Source organism: Callospermophilus lateralis, chromosome X (assembly GCF_048772815.1).
Source record: "Callospermophilus lateralis isolate mCalLat2 chromosome X, mCalLat2.hap1, whole genome shotgun sequence".
Classification (NCBI taxonomy): domain Eukaryota; kingdom Metazoa; phylum Chordata; class Mammalia; order Rodentia; family Sciuridae; genus Callospermophilus; species Callospermophilus lateralis.
Window position 1 is genome coordinate 27,740,500 of NC_135325.1, and position 20,994 is coordinate 27,761,493.

General features: G+C 40.9%; 1 pseudogene; it reads right to left on the reverse strand.

Annotated features, from left to right (window-relative positions):
• Nucleotides 1–14,458: 14,458 nt before the first annotated feature.
• On the reverse strand, nt 14,459–15,249 carry LOC143639385 (translationally-controlled tumor protein-like; annotated as a pseudogene).
• Between the last annotated feature and the right edge of the window lie 5,745 nt (nt 15,250–20,994).

Sequence of the window (20,994 nt, forward strand, 5' to 3'; positions counted from 1 at the left end):
GTCCACCCTCCAGTTTTTCCTACTTAAATAGAAATCTATGTATCAGGCTGGGGTTGTGGCTCAGAGGTAGAGCGCTCACCTGGCAGGTATAAGGCACCAGGTTCCATCCTCAGCATCACATAAAGTAAAATAAAGACATTGTGTCCATCTATAACTAAAAAACATTTGAAAAAAAACCAAAAGAAATCTATGTACCTACCATCTTTGGTCCTCTGCAAGCCATTCATTTAACCTCAAAAAGGTGGGCACTGATCAGAGAAAAGGGCCTGAAACTATTCAACACTGTTTTTCTTGGTTTTCTCTGGCCCTGACCCACAGACACTCTGACCAGAATGTACTACACACACAGACCTTTCTTTCTCAGCACAGTATGGGTCATGGTGAGCTCAATCTTATGAATAATTCAGGTGTTATTTTTCCTTCATCCCTACAATCTCAAAAAGTGCTTCATGACTTGGTTCATTCAAATAAAATTCATCAAGATCCTGGAATTTATGGAAAAATAATGACTTACAGTACAGAACTGGCAGATTTTTTTTTAATAAGCAAGGCTGCCCCAGAATAGTGAGAACATCTGATGGACATATGAAAAACATCTGCATGAAAGGCACAGCTCCAGCAGACAGCAGAGAGTTGGAAATTTTATTTATTTTTGGCCCTGGGGATTGAACCCACGGGCGCTTAAACACTGAGCTACATTCCCAGCCCTTTTAAAAATATTTTATTTAGAGATAGGGTCTTGCTAAGTTGCTTAGAGCCTGGCTAAGTTCCTGAGGCTGGCTTTGAACTCACAATCCTCCCGTCTCAGCCTTTTGAGCTGCTGGATTACAGAGTGTTTCTGGGTACTAGAATCACCAAAACTTGTGGATTATCTAGCCCACTAATATTCCAGGGAGGATTTTAAAAAATCAGAACAAGATTACTATAAAATAAAGCACAGGCTGGGTATGGTAGCACATGACCATAGTCCCAGCAACTCTGGAGGCTGTGGCAGGAGGATTGCAAGTTCAAGGCCACTCTCAGCTTGGTGAGATCCTGTCTCAAGATAAAAAAAAAAAAAAAAGGTCTGTGGAAGGAGCTCAGTGGTAGAGTGGTCTTGGGTTCAATCCTCAGTACTATAAAGAGGAAAACAACCAAAATCCAACCCCAAATCCAACCCAAAACCAGACCCAACCCAACCCAAGCTAGGCATGCCTCTAATCCCAGCAGAATTGACAGTTTGAGGCAACAGAATGAGATCCCATCTCAAAACAAAGAAAGCCTGGGGGAGGAGGGTGGAAGCCCCTGAATCGTATGAAGCACAGGGGATTTATTGCCCAGAATGTTCTTTGTCCAAGTCTTTCCCTGCCACACTCTGGGTAGGTATACAGCACAAACTAGGCTGCCCCCGGGGGCAAAAGGAGCTTCTAATCTTGTATTCCCTTGACTGGTAGTGTCCTCGGCCCTGGGCAGGAGGGCCTTGTCCTGGCCTCCAGGCTTTGGAGACTGCCTGTGACCCAAGAACATGCAGAATATGTACAGCAGGTTGCATGGACACCTCTGCCATTTTGAATCCTGAGCGATACCCTACTTGGGACAGTCACTCTTGTGATTAACTGAAGGGAAAGCGAGGAATGCGAGATGGGTAAGTGAGAAATGAAAGACAGAGGCAGAGATACATACAAGAGTTTATTTGTCAGAGCTGACAAATAAAAGCCCTCTCTCTATAGGAGAGACCTCAAGATGTTTGGGTATTGAGCTTTTATGGGGTAGGGGTTTGGAGGTGTAGCTGTGGCTTTATGGGGTAGGCTGGGGGTGCTTGCATCAGAGCTAAGCCAGTGAGGAAGAGCATGGGATTGGCTTAGGTCAATGGAGCTTTCTAGAGCAAAGGGGTCATGTCCTGGGATTGGCTTAGGGTTATGGTACTATGGGGGTGGGGGGAGTTCCGGTAAGAGGAGTTTATTTCATAAGATGGTAGTTAACATTTAAGATGGCTGCTTAGATGTTAAATCAAGACCCTAGACTAACACTGTTCAGATCCCAGGGAAATACTTCTGCACAGCACTTGCCTTGTGTTCCCCGAACCAAAAAGCAGCTATTTATGGATGCTATGAAGGTTTTTGGGCTGTGCTTCTGCAGATCTTAGAGATAACCACTGCTTCAGAGGGCTGGGAGAGCTGGAGCTGCAGAAGGCTTAGGGGAAAGAAGACAAATTAATTTGTCTGAACCCTTCCTTTTACATGTGTAAGGCCCTGGCTCAATCCCCAATACCACAAAACAACAATAATAACCCCCCCCCAAACAAAACCCCTAAACATTTCCTTTCAGATAGCATGAATGCCGAAGATTCACACCCAGCCAAATATTTCCCACTGATATTGTATGTCCATAGTCTTACCCCTCTGGGGCTGGAGATGTAGCTCAGTGGTACAGTGCTTGCTGCGCATGCGTGAGGCCCTGTGTTCACTCCCTAATACCGCAGGGCACGGAGAGCCCTACCATATTTTTGGCTCTCTTTGTGTTCCAATTTGTAGTTCCAGAGGTACCAAATAGTGGCTAAGAAACATTCAGACATTAAATAACATTTTACACACACACACACACACACACACACTCCTAATCACATGGGACCTACATGAATACAGATGTTGCAAAAAGTTATGTATTTATAAAGATATTTAATATGGCCTAGGGTTGTGGCTCAGTGGTAGAGCGCTTGCCTAGCACACATGGGGCACTGGGTTTGATCCTCAGCACCACATAAAAATAAAAGAAAGGTGTTGAGCCCACCTACAACTAAAAAATACATCTTTTTAAAAAATTTTTTTAAAAAGAAGCAAATACTTAAAAAAAATTAATATGATGTAATTTTACTTTTTTTTTTTTTTTTTTTTTTTTTTTGTACCTGGGATTGAACCCAGGAGCACTTAACCACTGAGCCCCATTCCCAGCCCTTTTTATATTTTATTTAGAGACAGGGTCTCACTGAGTTGCTTAGTGCCTCGCTAAGTTGCTGAGGCTGGCTTTGAACCCACAATCCTGCCTCAGTCTTGCGACCCACTGGGATTCCAGGGGTGCTCACGCTGCACCTGGTTTATAATTGCATTTTCAAGCTGAGTAGGGTGGCACACGCCTGTAATCCCAGTGACATGGGAAGTTGAGGCAGGAGGAACACAAATTCAAGGCCAGTCTCAGCGATTTAGCCAGATCCTGTCTTAAAATAAAAAAGAAAAAGGGCTGGGGTATAGCTCAGAGGTAAAGCATCTGTGGGTTTAATATTTTTCCAAATAACTAAATAACATGTCAGCTTGATTTGAGGCATTCTGATGTAGAAATTCTAATGTGTAAATTTCAAATAGACATGTGATATGGAACCTTGCAAGTGTGGGTGCTGGGGTTGACCTTGACCTTGTGCTCCAAACTGAAGGACAGTTTAGAGTAATACCCAGTTCTAAACTGCTTCCTTTAAGGCTCAGGGCGTAGAATAGCCACTCTCCTTTGGGAATGTCACTGTTTCCTCTTATCTTCATTTTTGCCTGTATTTCTCTAATTTCTATTATAAGCACAGATGACTTGATTAATTGCAATCCTAAAAACCTTCTGCTGTTTGTGGTAGCCTGGGGTGATGAGATATCAGGAATTCTTTTCTTGGTATTTTTCTATTGCTTCCAAATTCTTATTTTACTTTTAAAAATTTTTAAATTATTTGGGGGTATAAGGGGGATGAACCCAGGGGCGTTTTTACCCTTGAGCTACATCTCCAGCCTTTTTTTTTTTAAAAAATAGAGCATTATAATTATGCATACATACATACATAGTATTTGGGTTCATTTTGACAAAATAATACATGATATATATAAGGAATTTGAATTCTATCCTCATTCTATCCCCATTTCTTTCTCTCTTCCCTGTCCTTATTTTCTCTTCTCTCCTCTATTGGTCTTCCTTTTTCCTTAAAAATTTTTTTTGCTTGGTATTTTCTACATACACATGAAGGTGAAATTCCATTTGGTACATTTATAAATGAATCTGATTTTGTTAAATTTATTCCATGTTTTTCCACTTTTCCCTCCCTCCCTCCGTCTCATCCTCCTTCTTCTACTCCACTGACCTTCCCTATATCTTTATGATAGCCCCCCCCCACTGTCTTCTTTCCCTTATTTTGCTTTTACTTCCACTTGTGAGACAAAATATTCAACCCCCGATATTCTGAATCTGGCTTATTTCACTTAGCATCATGTTCTCCATTTCCATCCATTTACTAGCAAGTACCATTATTTCATTCTTCTTTATGGCTAAGCAAGACTCCATTGTGTATATATACCACATTTTCTTGATCCATTCATCTATTGATGGGCATCTGGGTCAATTCCATAATTTTGTTATTGTGAATTATGCTGCTATGAACACTGAAGTAGCTATATTGCTATAGTATGTTGATTTTAGTTCTTTTACATAAATACCAAGGAGTCGAATAGCTGGGTCATATGATGGTTCCATTCCTAGTTTTCCTAGGAGTCTCCACACTGCTTTCCAAAGTGGTTGTACTAGTTTGCAGTCCAACCAGCAATATATGCGTACCTTTCCCCTCCTACTCCTCACCAGTATTATTTATTATTGTTTGCATTCTTGATAATTGCCATTCTCACTGGTATCCCTGGACTTATTTATTTATTTATTTATTTATTTTTATTTAGAGACAGGGTCTCACTAAGTTGCTTAGGGCCTTGCTAAATTGCAGAGGTTGGCCTCGAATTTATGATCCTCCTGCTTCAGCCTCCCAAAATGGCTGGGATTATAGGCATACACCACTGCACTCAGAAAATTCTTTACTTTTCTACTTATTCTAATTTTTTTTTCATTGTTGGGTAGTACTCTATGTTATGAATATTACATAATTTTTCATTTCTTCTGTCAGTAGAGCATTGGGATGTTTCTAGTTTGAAACTTATAAGTAATGCTACCATGATTGTTTTTGCATGTGTATTTTAGTGCACATATGCAAGGATTTTGCTAGGAAGATTCTAGATTTTATTTTATTTTATTTTATTATAAAGAAATAGGGTTTTAACCAGGCATGGGTGGCACATACCTGTAATCCCAGTGACCTGGGAGGCTGAGGCAGGACAAGTGCAGTTTGGAGTCAGCCTCAGTAACTTAGTGAGGACCTAAGCAACTGAGACCCTGTCTCAAAATTAAAAAAATAAAAAATGAAAAAAGGGTTGGGAATGTAGTTCTGGATTCAATTCTTAGTCCAAAAAACAAAACAAGAAACAGAGTCTTGCTGTAATTGCCCAGGCTTGCTTCAAACTTCTGGATTCAAGCAATCCTCCTACCTCAGTCTCCTGAGTAGCTGGGTCTACAGATATGGGCTACTGAGCCCCACAACTTTAAATATGAGGTTACTTAAATATGGAGATTAAATAAGCATCTAAATCAGATGCAAGAATGAAAACAAAAATGAAGAATCCTTATTCTCATCTAACCACATTCAATGAGCAAACTATTGTTAAAGTTTAGATAAGAAAACTGTATTATTTAAAAGTACATGTGAGGGCTGGGGCTATAGCTCAGTTGGTAGAGTGCTTGCCTTGCATGCACAAGGCCCTGGGTTCAATCCCTGGACTCAAAGAGAAAAAAAAAATACATGTGAGAAGATACAGTCCTATCCTCTCATACCTCTTTTTACTTAGATTTAGATATATACTTTTAGTTTGTCCATTTCTGATGATTTGGATATGGGGTGTCCTCCCTAAACTTCTGTATTAATGCAAGAATATTCAGATGTGAAATGATCAGATGATGAGAGCTGTGATCTAATCAGGGCACATTAGCTTGAATGGACTAACTGGATGGTAACTGTAAGCAGATGGGGTGTGGTTGGATGTTTTTTAGTCAACCTTTGCACTGCTGTGACTGATTAAAGGATCTGACCAGCACAATTGTAGAGTAAGAAAGGTTTTCTTAGGAGCTCACAGATTCAGAGGTCTTAATCCATAAGTGGATGATTCCATTCCATGAGGTTCGAGGTGAGGCAGGACATCATGGTGGAAGAGTATGGAAAAGGGAAGCAGCTCACATGATGATCAAGAAGAAGGAGGAGAGGGGGAGGGAGGGAGAGAAGGAGAGAGAGAGAGGGAGACAGAGGGACTGATTCCATTCTCTAGGTACAAATATACACCCCACAGCCACACCGCCAATGACCACTTCCTCCAGCCACACCCCACCTGTCTCCAGCTACCACTGTTAATCCATCAGGGATCAATTCACTGATTGGGTTAATGCTATAACCCAATCATTTCTCCTCTAAACATTCTTGCATTGTCTCACATGTGAGCTTTTGGGGGACACCTCATATCAAAACTATAGCACTAGAGGAGGTACATCACTGGGAATGTCCCCTTGGAAGGGTTCATCTTTCCTGTAGCTCCTTTCTCTCTCTCTCTCTCTCTCTGTCTCTCCTTCCAGGATACCATGAACTGAGAAGCTTCCCTCTGCCATGCCCATCGGCCATGATGTTCTGCCCCCCCTTGGGCCCAGAGCAATGGCGTCAGCCAACCATGGATTGAACCTCTGAAACCATGAACCCAAAATAAACTTCCTCATCTCAGTCATTCTTGTCAGGTATTTTGGTCACAGCAATGAAAAGCCAACTAAAATAATTTCCCAAATTCCCAGTCTTAGGCAAAGGGGAAATACCAAGTAGCCATCTTTCATTATCTTGACCTTCCCTTCATCTTGCCAGTTTTGTGGCATCCCTTGGTTGGTACATCAACTCAATCCAACACACCCATAATTATGGCATCTGTGTACAGGAAGGAAGACTTGAGAGGAGACAGAGACAGCTCCTTCTGATCCAGATCATTTGTTTTTCCAAGTGAAAATATCCATCATTAAGCCAATGATGATATTTTCTTGGAGAAAGAATTGAGTGAGTTTAGGTGCCGCAGGCGGGCTGGCTGCAGCAAAATAACGGGGTGGGGGTGGGGGGGTGCCAAACAACTTGCGTACATTGATACAGCAGGAGTGGGAGCCGTTTATTGTAGGACAGGAGTGGTATTTATACATTCCACACAGCTTATCTAATTAACATAAACTCGATACAGCAGTCAACCAATAAGGAATCTCCACATTTAATGGCTCCCTTTTGTTACTTCACAAACCACTCCCTCTGGCATTTTGCCAGGCACCATCCAGACTTGTTTACAGACCTTAACATTTAGGAAAAGAGCTAAAGCCCAACATGCACATGTCTGGGGCAATTGATATGCAAGATAGTGTAAGAGTTTGAGTCACGACTTATCCATCCTCTTTCTGTAAACTGGGGGCAGACCCTGGAAGGGTTCATCTTCCCTGTGGCCCCTTCTCCCTCTCTGTGTCTTGGCCACCATGAACAATGGAGCTCTGCTCCTCTTCCACCCACTTCCGCCATGATGTTCTGCCTTACCTTAGACTCGGAACAATGGAGTCATTGCATCACAGATTGAACCTCTGAAACCATAAGCCAAAATAAACTTTCCCCCATCCAACTTGTACTCGTCAGGCATTTTGGTCACCATGATGAAAACTTGACAGACACATGTAAGAAACTTATTTTTAGTAATACCAATCCTGTTCTTAAGAGTATCCTTACTCTTAAGTTTTAGAAACAGGTGGTTAAAAAATTTATTTTGGTTGGGCAAAGGCTTTTAAACAAGTTCCAAAGCTCAGAATCCATAAAGCAGAAAACTGGTAGTTTTGATTATATAACATTCAAAAATGTCTATGTGGCTGGGTGTGGTGGCATGTGCCTGTCATCTCAGTGGCTTGGGAGGCTGAGGCAGGAGGACGGCAGGTTCAAAGCCAGCCTCCGCAACTGAGAGGGGCCCTGAGCAACTTAGTGAGACCCTGTCTCAAAACAAAAAAATAAAAAAGGTCTAGGGATGTGGCTCAGTGGCTAAGCACACCTTGGTTCAATCCCTGGTACAAAAAAAAAAAAAAAAAAAAATTCACATGAACAAAAATACCATAACTAAACACAGAAAGACAAACACAGACCAAACCCAAACAAAACATTTAAAATACACATAATGGACTATAGGCTAGTGTCCTGAATATACAAAGAGCTCTTACTAATCAATGAGAAAAAACCCCACTAACCCAATAAAAAATGGTGAATGGTCAGGGATAGTTTACAAAGAAAGAAAAGAAATATAAGTGGCTAAGAAACATGTGCTAAGATGCAAGACTGAAATTGTAATTTAAAAAATGCAAATCTGGCTGGGGTTGTGGCTCAGCAGTAGAGCGATTGCCTTGCACATGTGAGACCTGGGTTCCATCCTCAGCACTACATAAAAATAAATAAGTGAAATAAAAGTATTGTGTCCAACTACAACTAAAAAATAAATATTAAAAAAAAGAATTCAAAAAATGCAAATCAAAACAAAAGATGCTAATTTTTCTAATGGCCAAAGAATTCAAGTTAGCTAGAGCTAGGACTCTGCAGAAATAGAAAATTTCACCCTCTCTTTGTGTTCATGCAAGTTGGCAACTCCTTCAGGAGATAACTTAATAATGTCTAGCAATTCAGCAGTATTTAGCAAAACTTAAAAATGCATAAATTAAGCTGGGTGTGGTTATTCACACCTAGAATTCCAGCTACTTGGGAGGCTGAGGCAGGAGGATTGAAAATTCAAGGCTGGCCTGGGCAACTTATCTCAAACCAAAAAGGGCTGAGGGTGGTTAGCTCAGTGGTAGAGTGCTTGAACAGCATGTGTGGGGCCCTGGGTTCCATCCCCAGTACTGCAAAACCAAACCAAACCCAAACTCTTTGATTCAGCAATTCTACACTGAGGAATGTATTTTACCAATGTATTGAAAGAATGGATGAAGATAAATATGAAAGACTGTTTGTTTTGTCCAAAAATAGGAATTGGATAAGTAGGGTTAAATAATCCCTAGGTGGGCTGGGGATGTGGCTCAAGCGGTAGCGCGCTCGCCTGGCATGCGTGCGGCCCGGGTTCGATCCTCAGCACCACATACAAACAAAGATGTTGTGTCCGCCGAAAACTAAAAAATAAATATTAAAAAAAAATTCTCTCTCTCTCTCCCTCTCTCTCTCTCTCTAAAAAAAATTAAAATAAAAATAATCCCTAGGACATCTTTGCCATGGTAGAATGAGGTAGATTTATGAGTACTGACATGGGAATATATGTCAGTGAAGTAAGCTATTCCTGAATGTTCCACTGTTCTCCCTCCCCATACAGGGTAGGGTTGCACTTTCCATTCTGTTTGAAGACAGATGGAGGCTCATGGCTTATGGCCAATGGTATCTGAACAGAAGTGATGTATCTCCTTTCTAGGTGAATTCTTTAAATGCTCTATGTGACATTGCATTTTCCTTGGCCCAGTAATTGTGGACACAAGTGTTGAGATGGTGCCTCGGTCTCCAAGTGACTCTGGTGAGCATGTCTCTCTTTTACGCTCCATTTGAATATGTAGTATAACCATTGAAATTGTGGATGCTTTTTATTATCTCAGCATATTCTGGCCTTTTTTTTTTTTTGGTAGCAGGGATTGAACTCAGGGGCACTTAACCACTGAGCCACATCCCCAGCCCTATTTTGTATTTTATTTAGAGACAGGGTCTCACTGAGTTGCTTAGGGCCTCACTAAATTGCTGAGGCTGGCTTTGAACTTAAGATCCTCCTGCCTCAGTCTCCCGAGCTGCTGGAATTATAGTTGTGCACCACTGCACTCTAGCCTGTCTTGATTCACAGAATGTCCAAGATAATTGTTTAATGAAAAAAAAAAAAAACAACCCTGATGTAAAAAAAGTGATCTCATTTGTGTGTGTGTGTTTACGTGCACAAGAAAATTCTGGAAGTAGCCAGGCATGGTGACATGCGCCTGTAATCGCAGCAGCTTTGGAGGCTGAGGCAGGAGGATCTCGAGTTCAAAACCAGTTTCAGCAACTTAGTGAGGCCCTAAGTAACCCAGTGAGACCCTGTCTCTAAATAAAATATAAAGAGGGCTGGGGATGTGGCTCAGGGGTAGAGGATCTCTGGATTCCATTCCCAGTACTAAAAACTTAATAGGATTTTAATAGGGCTTACAAAAAGGGAGTTGAAAAGGGCAGAGATGGGGTAGGTAATTTCAACTTTTCACATTATAACCTTCTGTACTGTTGGATTTAAATAATAACAACATGACCATGGTAGATTACATTTCAAAGTAGCTAATGTTTCCACCAAAAAACAGTTCTACAATGGTCATGGTAGCTTTATTCATAATAGCCCCAAACTAGAAATAGCCCATGTGTTCATGTATAGGAGAAGAACCGAAGCAATGCAATCTCAAATAGAATGTGATATGACACAAATATGACCATCTAACATATCATATGAATATGTCATGCAATAAAATTCATACAATGGAATATTCACCATCCTGCAATGAACATGAACAAACTGCATGTTAACAACATGGATGAGCCCAGGTGCGGTGGCACATGCCTCTAATCCCAACAGCCTGGGAGGCTGAGGCAGGAGGATCACAAGTTCAAAGCCAGCCTCAGCAATTTAGTGAGGCTGTAAGCAAATCAGCAAGACCCTATCTCTAAGTAAAAAATAATTTTAAAAAAGGCCTGAGGGTGCTGGGGCTGTGGCTCAGTGGTAGAGTTCTGGCCTAGCATGTGTGACACTGGGTTCGATTCTCAGCACTACATGTAAATAAATAAAATAAAGTCCATTGACAAAATATATATTTTTTAAAAAGGCGTGGGGATGAGGCTCAGTGGTTAATTGTCCCTGAATTCAATCCCCAGTACCCGAACAAAACAAAACAACCAAAACCAAAACCAAACAAAACCCCAAACCACAACATGGATAATACATTGTCTCAGCATTGAACAAAAGAAGCCATGCTCAAAAAAGATGTCCGCTTTATTCCATTTCTGCAAAGAATAGAAACTGACAAAAGTGATTTATGTGTTAGAAGTCAGGATCGTGGTGACGTAAGGGGTCGGTGGAATTGGACTGGGAATGGGCTCCATGGGGGGCTTGTGGCTTAAGGGCCACACTCGTGGGCTCACTTTCTGGAAATCGATGGAACTCTATGTTATGTGGTATCGCTTTTCCATATATAGGTTACGCTTTAACAAAAAGTTCAAAACCGAATCTGGTTAATATGAAGAAGAACCAAATAGAAAGAAGATGGCTTTTGGCTGGGTGGTGTTGACATGCTGAGCAGAGCTGGGGCAAACCGGCAGGCGCCTGCGCTGTCCAGCCCGCCTGGCTCGCCTGGTTGGCTTCGTAGCCCCGCCCCCGCCCGGCCCCGCCCCCGCCCAGGCGTGGGCACGTTTGCGCACTGAAGCCCTAGGGCTCAAAGCCCTGGCAGGAGCCCCTGAAATAAAACCTCAGTAGCCTACATTCCTCTTCCACGTATGACCTCAGCGTCAGCCATTTAGCATTGCATTAAAAAACAGAAACAAAATCAGGAAAAAAAAAAACCCTCATTGACATCAATTGGAACCCTGGGTGGTGACCAGGGTTTCCCAGTGGGGACAGGGCGTCCTTGGCAACCAGGACAGCAGTCTCTTTCTACTGCAGGAGAGATGCAGAAACACAGATTCTAACAAGAGCTGCTGGCCTCTTGGCAGATGCTAAATGAGCTTCCTGTGGAGAATCTGTTTCATTTCTGACATAAAAAAATTTTCTAATTTAAGCCATTTTATAGAACAAAGAATCTAATAAAATACAATCTTATTTCATTCATTTGTATACATTGGTAGGTCTAAAGTGTGGTTCATGGGCTTTGGGGGGAATCCTGGGACCTTTTCCAGGGGGCCACAAGATTAAGACTATTTTCATAATAATACTAAGACACTGCTTGTCTTTTTCATTGTCATTGTCCCAAGAGCCTACAGTGCGGTTTTCCAGGAGCTACAGGATGTTTTTTTCCACAAAAATGTAAAGCAATGCTGCTCTTCTGGCTAGTTTTTTAAATAATATAGTTATTTATCATAGAAACATAATATTAATTAATATATAATGGGTTTAGCCATGGCACATGCCTGTAATCCCATTAATTTGGGAGGCTGAAGCAAGAGGATTGCAAATTCGAGGCCAGTTTGGGCATCTTAGTGAGAATCTGTCTCAAAATAAAATTTAAAAAAAGGCTGGGGATGCAGTTCAGTGGTAGAGCACCCCTGGATTTAATTCCCAGTAACACACGCATACACATATACACCTGCACACACACACTATATATTTAAATATATAAATATACATAGGTGTACACACTATATACTAGGGCCTCATGCATGCTAGGCAAGCATTCTATCACTGAGCTGTTATTCTTTCCTTTTTTGGTATTAGGGATTGAACCCAGGGTGGCTTAAACACTGAGCCACATCCCCAGGCCCCATTTTTTTTAAAAATATTTTTGGTTTAGAGACAGGGTCTCTGAGTTGCTTAGCACCTCGCTAAGTTGCTGAGGCTGGCTTTGAACTGGTGATCCTCCACAAAATGGAAGGAAAAAGAGACGATAGGTGTAAATCTAGAACCCCAAGATCAGACTTCCTCTCCAGACCTGTTTTTCCTTTAGCCCTGTTGCTCCTAGTATTCTGAGACATCTACAAATCTTAGAGTTACTGTAAATTCACTGATTTATGAAAATGGCCTCATTTGATTAAAGCTTACTTGTACTGTTCACCTACGTGGTGTGTTTTCAGATTAGATAAAACAAAAGGAGATGTATTTTTAAAAACCTACAATATAGCCAGGCACAGTGTTGCAGCATGCACACCTATAATCCTAGAGGCTGGGGAAGCTGAAGCAGGAGGATTTCGAGTTCAAGGTCAGTCTCTGCAAAAAGCGAGGTGCTAAGCAACTCAGCGAGACTTTGTCTGTAAATTAAATATTTAAAAAGGCTGGGGATGGGGCTTAGTGGTTAAGTGCCTCTGGGTTCAATCCCTAGTAGGAAAAACAAAACAAAATAACCCTACAATATAAGCACATTCTAAATATTATCTAGATACAGACACATCAACCTGAAGATACTGGAGAGGACCGGATCACCCCTAAACATCTTGTGATGTGTGACCAAAGAAATGAATTCACCAGGTTGGTGTCATTTCCATATACCTTCCCATGCCCAACCCTTTAAAAGAAGAGCCCGGGACCTACAGTGTAAGAAGCTAGCATTCTGCTTTGACAATGTGTGTCTTCACCTTTTACATTTTTATGAAGTTCTTCCTTCTCTTTGAATTTTTAATCTTTTTTTTTCTACTGGGGATTGCACCCAGGGGCGCTCTACCAATCAGATACACCTCAGCCCTTTTTACATTTTATTTTGAGACGTGGGTCTCACTAAGTTGCTTAGGGTCTGGCCTTGGACTTTCAATCCTCCTGCTTCAATCTCCAAGAAGCTGTGTTTACAGGCAGGCACCATGGAACTTGGTTTATCTTGTTTCTTTTCTTTGTGTGGGTTTCAGTCTGAGGTAGACTGTTCACAGGGGAATTTACTGACTCCCTCCCCACTCCCCAGTGTCCATATCAGTCTTTGTAAAGGGGTGGCCTTCTCTAATCAACTGCTGTCTTCCAGAGAAGTTACTCTGGTCATCTGAGTCGCCTCATCCCAGAAGCATGGGATTGACTGTTCCACCCTAGTCATGCAGAGTAGGGGAGGGGAAATTTCCCCAAGGAAAGAGTAGATTCTCTGAGTAGCAGAAGGGGTAAAAGATAGGGCTGAACACAAACAGCAGATGTCCACTACAAATGTTTTGGATTTCCTGTTGTAACCCACACTACCAAAGAAAATGCTTAAGAGTTTCAAAACATTCCCACCTGATTAGCATCTTATTTTGTTTTTATTTTTTAATTTTTTTATACAGGGGATTGAACTCAGGGGCACTCGACCACTGAGCCCCATCCCCAGCCCTGTTTTGTATTTTATTTAGAGACAGGGTCTCACTGAGTTGCTTAGGGCCTTGCTTTTGCTGAGGCTGACTTTGAACTCGTGATCCTCCTGCCTCAGCCTCCTGAGCCAGTGAGATTGCAGGTGCGCCACCTCACCTAGCTAACTTGTCCCATCTTTAATCTCTCTCTCTGTTCGTTAAATTTGTATTGTTTTTGGAATTATCTTCCAGCAGGTCACCCAGACCCTGGAACTTAGTGGGTTGTTCCCCCATTTCTGTTGAAGGAATTATTTAATCCTTTAGTATTTTCCAATTTATTTTTGTCTACTTTTTCAGAAATAGAATGTTGAGGGTTTCAATTAAAATAATATTATTCCTTATTTCTTGTATTTTTGTCAATTTTCTTTTCTTTTTTTTTTGAGTTTAAATGCACTTTATTTTAGAAAACCTACATGACATGTTTTCTTAAAAAAATGCCTGCACTCCAAATAAATCACAATCAAAATAAATGTGCTCAAGATGACATCAGTTCCATTTGTCTTAAGTCCTGGTGTTATGTGGATGACAAGCAGCAGCAGCCAGTTATGATGATAGATGATAGATCCAAAGTAACTGCCAAATTTGTTGACATTTTTCCATTTCTAAACCATCCTTAAAGAAAATCATGTGGAGTCACACCATCCTCATGGTAATTCAGGAGAATGACCATGCCATCTGGATTCATGTTTTCACCAATAAAGAACTGGTAGATTTTTCTTTTTTTTTTTTTTTTTGGTACCAGGGATTGAACTCAGGGGCACTTGACCACTGAGCCCCATCCCCAGCCCTATTTTGTATTTTGTTTAGAGACAGGGTCTCGCTGAATTGCTTAGTGCCTTGATTTTGCTGAGGCTGGCTTTGAACTCATGATCCTCCTGCCTCAGCCTCCTGAGCCACTGGGATTACAGGTGTGTGCCACCGCACCCATCAAGAACTGATAGTTTTTGAAATTAGCAAGCATGTGCTTGATTTGTTCTGCAGTCCCTGTCCTAAAAGGTTTCACCCTCTCTGGTCTCTGTTCTTCAAGTTTGCCTTTGATTGATTTCACGTAATCTTTGGTGTACTTCTTGTATGCTTCTTTTGTGAAGCATGGTTTCCTGCAAGGGAGGGTTCATGACAATATCAACACCAGTGAATACTGTGCTTACAGTACCTTTGCCCTCAGTTCCTTCAGTGGAGACATTTCCACCAATAAGTGAGTCATCAATGTTACCCTCTGTCCTACTGACCATCTTGCCCTCCACCTCTAGGCAGAGGCCGTCTGCAATCTCCTGGATCTTGTAAATATTGGAGAGCATCTTATCATAGCTCATGAGATCCCAGTAGATAATCATGATGGTGATGGGAAGGAGACGGTGGTGGTACTAGTTTAGCAGGAGCTCAAAGCAAGTGCCTCTTTTTAAAAAAAAAAAAAAAAAAAGATAATTTATTAGTTGTTGATGGATATTTATTTATTTATTTATATGTGGTGCTGAGAACCAAACCCAGTGCCTCACACATGCCAGGCAAGCGCTCTATCACTGAGCCACAACCCCAGCCCCTCTGTCCGTTTTCTTTTATGGTTTTTGTCACAATGGTTTAGTGTTTTTGTGATTTTCATGATTTTTATATATATTTTTGCTTTTTGTTTTAATTTAATATACATCTAACCATTATGTAATAACCTTATTTATTGATTGCAGTGCTTTTTGCTTCAACATCTGCTTTATCTGCTACTAAAATAGTAATCCCAGCTTTTCTTCTGTTCACATAGGAATATCCTCTTACACTGCTACTCTGTGGATAATGTTTTGGGTTCGTGTATCTTTTGAAGAAAAAAAAAAGTTGATTTTTTTTTAAGTACCAGGGATTGAAACCAGGGGCACTTTATCACTGAACCACATACACAGCCCCCCCTTTTTTAAATTTTGAGACAGGGTCTCACTAACTTGCTTAGGGCCTCACTAAGTTCTTGAGGTTGGCCTCGAACTTGCGATCCTCCTACCTCAGCCTCCCAGTTTGCTGAGATTACAGGTGTGCACTGTCACACCTGGTGAGATTTTGTTTTTTAAACAGACAATAAGCTGCCTTCTTTTTTTAAAAAATGTTTTTTTAGTTGTTGATAGACCTTTATTTATTTATATGTGGTGCTGAGAATTGAACCCAGTGCCTCATACATGCCGGGCAAGTGCTCTACCGCTGAGCCATAGCTCCAGCCCCTAAGTTGCCTTCTTCAAATAAGTTAGTTTACTTCGTTCACATTCACCACTTTAATCAATGAACTTTAACTACATTCTATTTCCTTTTAAGACTATTGAAATTTTTATTTGTTCATTCTTACAACCTATAGAGTGTATGTAGGTTTTTAAAATACTTCTTTGTTTACCTTTGAATTAGATCAGAAGGTAACCTTCACTAATCTGTTTTTCTGAATTTTTTCTAACGTTTACAATCTACTAGATTTTCACAAGCTGGTTTGTTCCTGCATTTAATTCTGTTATTAACCTAAGATACTTTGAATTCTTACATGGAGATTTTTTTTTCTTCCAGTGCTGGGGATGGAACTGAGGACCTGTGTGTGCTAAGCAAATGCTCCATCAGTGGACCATATCCTGAGTCCTTAGATAAAGGAGGCTAAAAGTCTAGTTTTCAAAACTTCATTCTTTGGCTGGAGTGGTGGTACACATCTGTAAGGCCAGCGACTTAGGAGGCTGAGGCAGGAGGATCACAAGTTGTTGAGACCAGCTTCAGCAACTTAGTGAGGCCCTAAGCAACTTAGAGAGATGGTGTCTCAAAAAACAAAAAGAGGGCTGGGGATGTGGCTCAAACGGTAGTGCGCTTGCCTGGCATGCGTGCAGCCCGGGTTCGATCCTCAGCACCACATACAAACAAAGATGTTGTGTCTGCTGAAAACTAAAAAAAATTTAAAAATTATCTCTGTCTCTCTCTCGCTCTCTCTCTTTAAAAAATTTAAAAAATAATAATAATAAAATAAAAAAATAAAAAGAACTGGGGACATAGTTCAGTGGTAAAGTGCCCTTGGGTTCAATCTCCAATAACAAAACAAAACAATAACAAGAAAAAACACTTTATTTTTTTTTCTGTTCCTCTCCATCATCGATGGTTGCTAGATATTGACATTCACCCTGTACCAATTCTTTCTCAAAATATTTACTGGTTTATTTTACTTTTTCTTGTCAAACTTGTTCTTTGTTAATGTTACAATGTACTCAACTCTCATTTGCATCTTGCTGTTGGCAGGCCTCTGTTGTCTGGAAAATTACCTTTGGATTAAGCCAGATCTTGGAAGAGCTATGTACCTGTGCCCCATCGGATGGGTATTTGTAGTATGACTTTTATGGGGATTTTCTTTGACATTGTGCCATTTCCTTTTTCATCATTCTCTCAAAGTGTTAGGTAGAATTTTCCAGAAGTTCTTAAATAGATGGGAGAAGCACGTAGGGAATCCAACAGTCCTCTATTAAGTCAGACATGAAAGAGGTTTACAAAAATGTAAAATAATGTCATCCTTCTCACTTGTTTTTTGATTTGGAAAGTTTTTCATAAAAATGGATTATTTATATCAACATTTAATAGGCATATGCATGATTTTTTTTCTCCCCCCCCCCTTTTTTTTGTGGTTCTGTGGAACCCAGTCCCTCACGCATGCTAGGCAAGCACTCTACCACTAAGCCACACCTCCCAGCCCTGAATGATATTTTTAAGTAAATGAATGAATATCATATTTTTAAAAAATTCTCAGTTTGAATTTCTAAGACACTAAATATTGATAGATATAACCCCCACAAACAAAAAGCTCATTGGGGTCCTCAATAATTTTTAAGAACGTAAAGGAATTCCGAGACCAAAAATGTGTGGGCACTGTTGATTTACGGTATCATTAGATGGTTTTCCTGTTAATTGCTGCCTGACACAGCATTTCTGAATGACACAGCAGAATTCTTGGGGGGGAAGTGACTTTGTTAGACAAACTGATGAGCCATCGTGGTTAGAGAAAGATAGCAGGGCTGGGGGCCTGGGGATGAGACAAGAAGAAAGTTAGACTGCTTTGCCTAAGGAAAAAAAAATGGAGATTTGAAGTATTTGGGGTGAAAGAGCTAGGGAGAGAATAAAGGAAGTGAAGGAGTAGAAGTCCTCACCCTGTGGCTGGGGAGGGGGTTGAATGGAAGAAGTGCCCAAGGAAGGTTCCTTTCTGGGGACTGAGGATTCTGGGAAAAAGAGTCCTCTCTCTCTCTCTCTCTCTCTCTCTCTCTCTCTCTCTCTCTCTCTCTGTTCCAGGGATTGAACTTAGGGGCACTCTGACCACTGAGCCACATCCTCCACCTTATTTTTTATTTTATTTAGAGACAGGGTCTCACCGAATTGCTTAGCACCTCAATTTTGCTGAGGCTGGCTTTGAATTCGCGATCCTCCTGCCTCAGCCTCCTGAGTTGATTACAGGTGTGCACTACTACACCCTGTTGCAGGCTCTCTCTTGATTTCAGTTCTCCTCAGCATCCTTCTGTGAGATGGTATCATGCTACTGCCTCCAAATTCTCAGTAAACATCTGTCATCATTCCCACTAGCCTTGGTGAGTGAGTTTTGGGGAAACGGAAGAAGGAATGCTTTATAACATGGTAGGGTTGCAATGAGTGGGGTGGAGAGAAAACAAGAAATGGTATAACAGGCAATTCTGATTGAGCTGAAAAGCAGAAACGAAAGTCACTGGGTAACATGTGAGGTTCTCCTGCCCCATCCCACTATCCCAGGCAAATCCCTGTAGAGCCTAGAAAAGGGTCTAGGGTTTCCTACCACAAGAGGATTTGAACCCAATGTATTTCAAACAGTTGTGTTATTGTAGCTCAGGCCTGAATTGTCAATGCACTGACCAACTATTTCCCAGAGGACTTGGCATTTAATGATTGGAAATTTGCTCAGCATCCTTCTCCTGGTTCCAGAAGATGAAAATCCTTCAGCTCTTTACTTCCTGGTGAGGCTGTAAAAACCAGGTACAGGGCTGGGGGTGTAGTTCAGTGGCAGAGTGCTTGCTTAGCTGGTGTGAGGCACTGGGTTCAATTCTCAGCACCACATAAAAATAAACCAATAAATAAAGGCATTTTGTCCATCTACAACTACAAATTTTTTTTTGTTTGTTTTTTAAAAAGCAGGTCCAGGTGTCTTGGGGGGAGGTGTCTTTGTAGAGGAAGTCACATTGATTTTGCAAACATGCTACCCCAGCACTTTATTACACTACTGCAGTCCTCTGGAGTTTTGGCAGGTTTTACCTGCAGGATGGCAAGATTTTTTTTTTTTTTTCAGTACTTGGAATTGAACTTGGGGTCACGGATGCTGGGCAAATGCTCTAGTGCTCTCCCACTGAGCTACTTTTAATGTTTATTTGTTTTTTTTTATTTGATTTTCTTTGTGTCAACAAAGAAAAAAGATTTCTCTACCATGCTTTCACTTAGATATGGGGGATTTGTACTTATTTAGTTCGTTGTAAAGTCTCCTCGGGAGTTAGTAGTTGGAAACTTTTATAGTTTTCAGGATGAAAGCAGCGATCTGTGTTATGACATCATCCCTGTTAATTACCCCCTTGCAAAAAAATCTGCCTGAACGGAGAAGTGGGTGTGTCCATGTGGGTATTTAATGTGATGATTAAAATAAATTAATGATAGTTTTCACTTCTGTAGCATCGTACATCTTAGGATCTTTTTTAAAAGTACTTCCACAAGCTTTAATTAGGAAGAAGTCAAACAGCCCCATTTTAGAAAAGAGGAAAACAAAATGGTCAGAGAAGGATCTTGCTTGGGGTTGGGGGACTTTGGCAGAATAAAGCAATGAGTTCAGAGTTTCTTTTTCCCTTCAACCAAGAATTGACATTCACAGGTTTTAAATGAGAAGAACAAATTTGTTCACCCCTTGACGCTTTAGACCTCAGAGGCAAAAATTATATACTGTGCAGAAGAAAATTATTGCTAAATGGGGGCTGGGCATGTAGCTCAGGGGTAGGGTGCTTGCCCAGTATGTACAAAGTCATGGGTTCCGTGTAAAAAATAAATGATTGCTTATTATAAGCCACCTCCTAAGGTTAGCTAAACAAATGAACAAAAACCAAACAAGAAAACAGTAAATCCTAAGGAATCAAATGAACCATAAAACTCGAGAGTTCTGATTGCCAGTTTCCTGGACATCATGACCCTAGGTGAATGTATGAAGACACAAATGGTGTGACTCTAACTTTGTGTACAATCAGAGAAATGAAATATTGTGCTCCATGTGTGTCTCCATGAGTTGAAATGCATTCTTCTGTCATGTGTAACTAATTAGAATAAATAAATAATCAAACAAAACAAAAAACCCACAGAACCATAATACTATTATCATACCCAACTGAAAAGTTCATTAATGAGGATCAGTCTACATTTTGTTTCTATTGTTTTAAATTTCTCTAAAAATTGCATTAGTCAATGTCTCTGAAGTCTTTTTTTTTTTTTACTTAAGAAACCTCCCCTCCTCCTTCTCTCCCTCATTCCATTAATTTGTTGGAAAAAACTGGATCATTTGTCTTGTAGAACTTTCCAGTCTATATTTGGTTGATGGTGCTGCTTCCTGGTGTCTTTCAACGTTTCTCCATCTCTTGCATTTCTTTAAATGGTAGTTAGATCTGGAGACTTGACAAGCTTTGGGTTTTTTTGTTTGGTTTGGTGCCTTGATTTCTACTGCGCTACATCACTTCGGGAGACAGGTGATCTTCCGGTTGTGCCATTTAGGGGTCGTGATAAGACTGAACAGCAGGAACCATCATGTCATAGCAACTTAGTGCTTTTTCTCATTCTATTACCTCTGCACCTAGTAGCTGTGATTTTTTTTTGAAAAGTATTTCTTCATATTTAATGAACCCCTGGAACTCCGTGTGGCTTCAAGCTCCCCCAACACCCTTAATCTTCTCAGCTCTTCTGCTGGAGAATCTGGCCTTCATGATGACCGGCTGCTTTGGGAGCTTTCCCATCCCCCAAACTTTGTAGTAACCCGATCGCACCACTTCAGCGATGGCAGCAGCTCCAGTCTTGTGTTGGCAGCATTTCCTCACATCTGC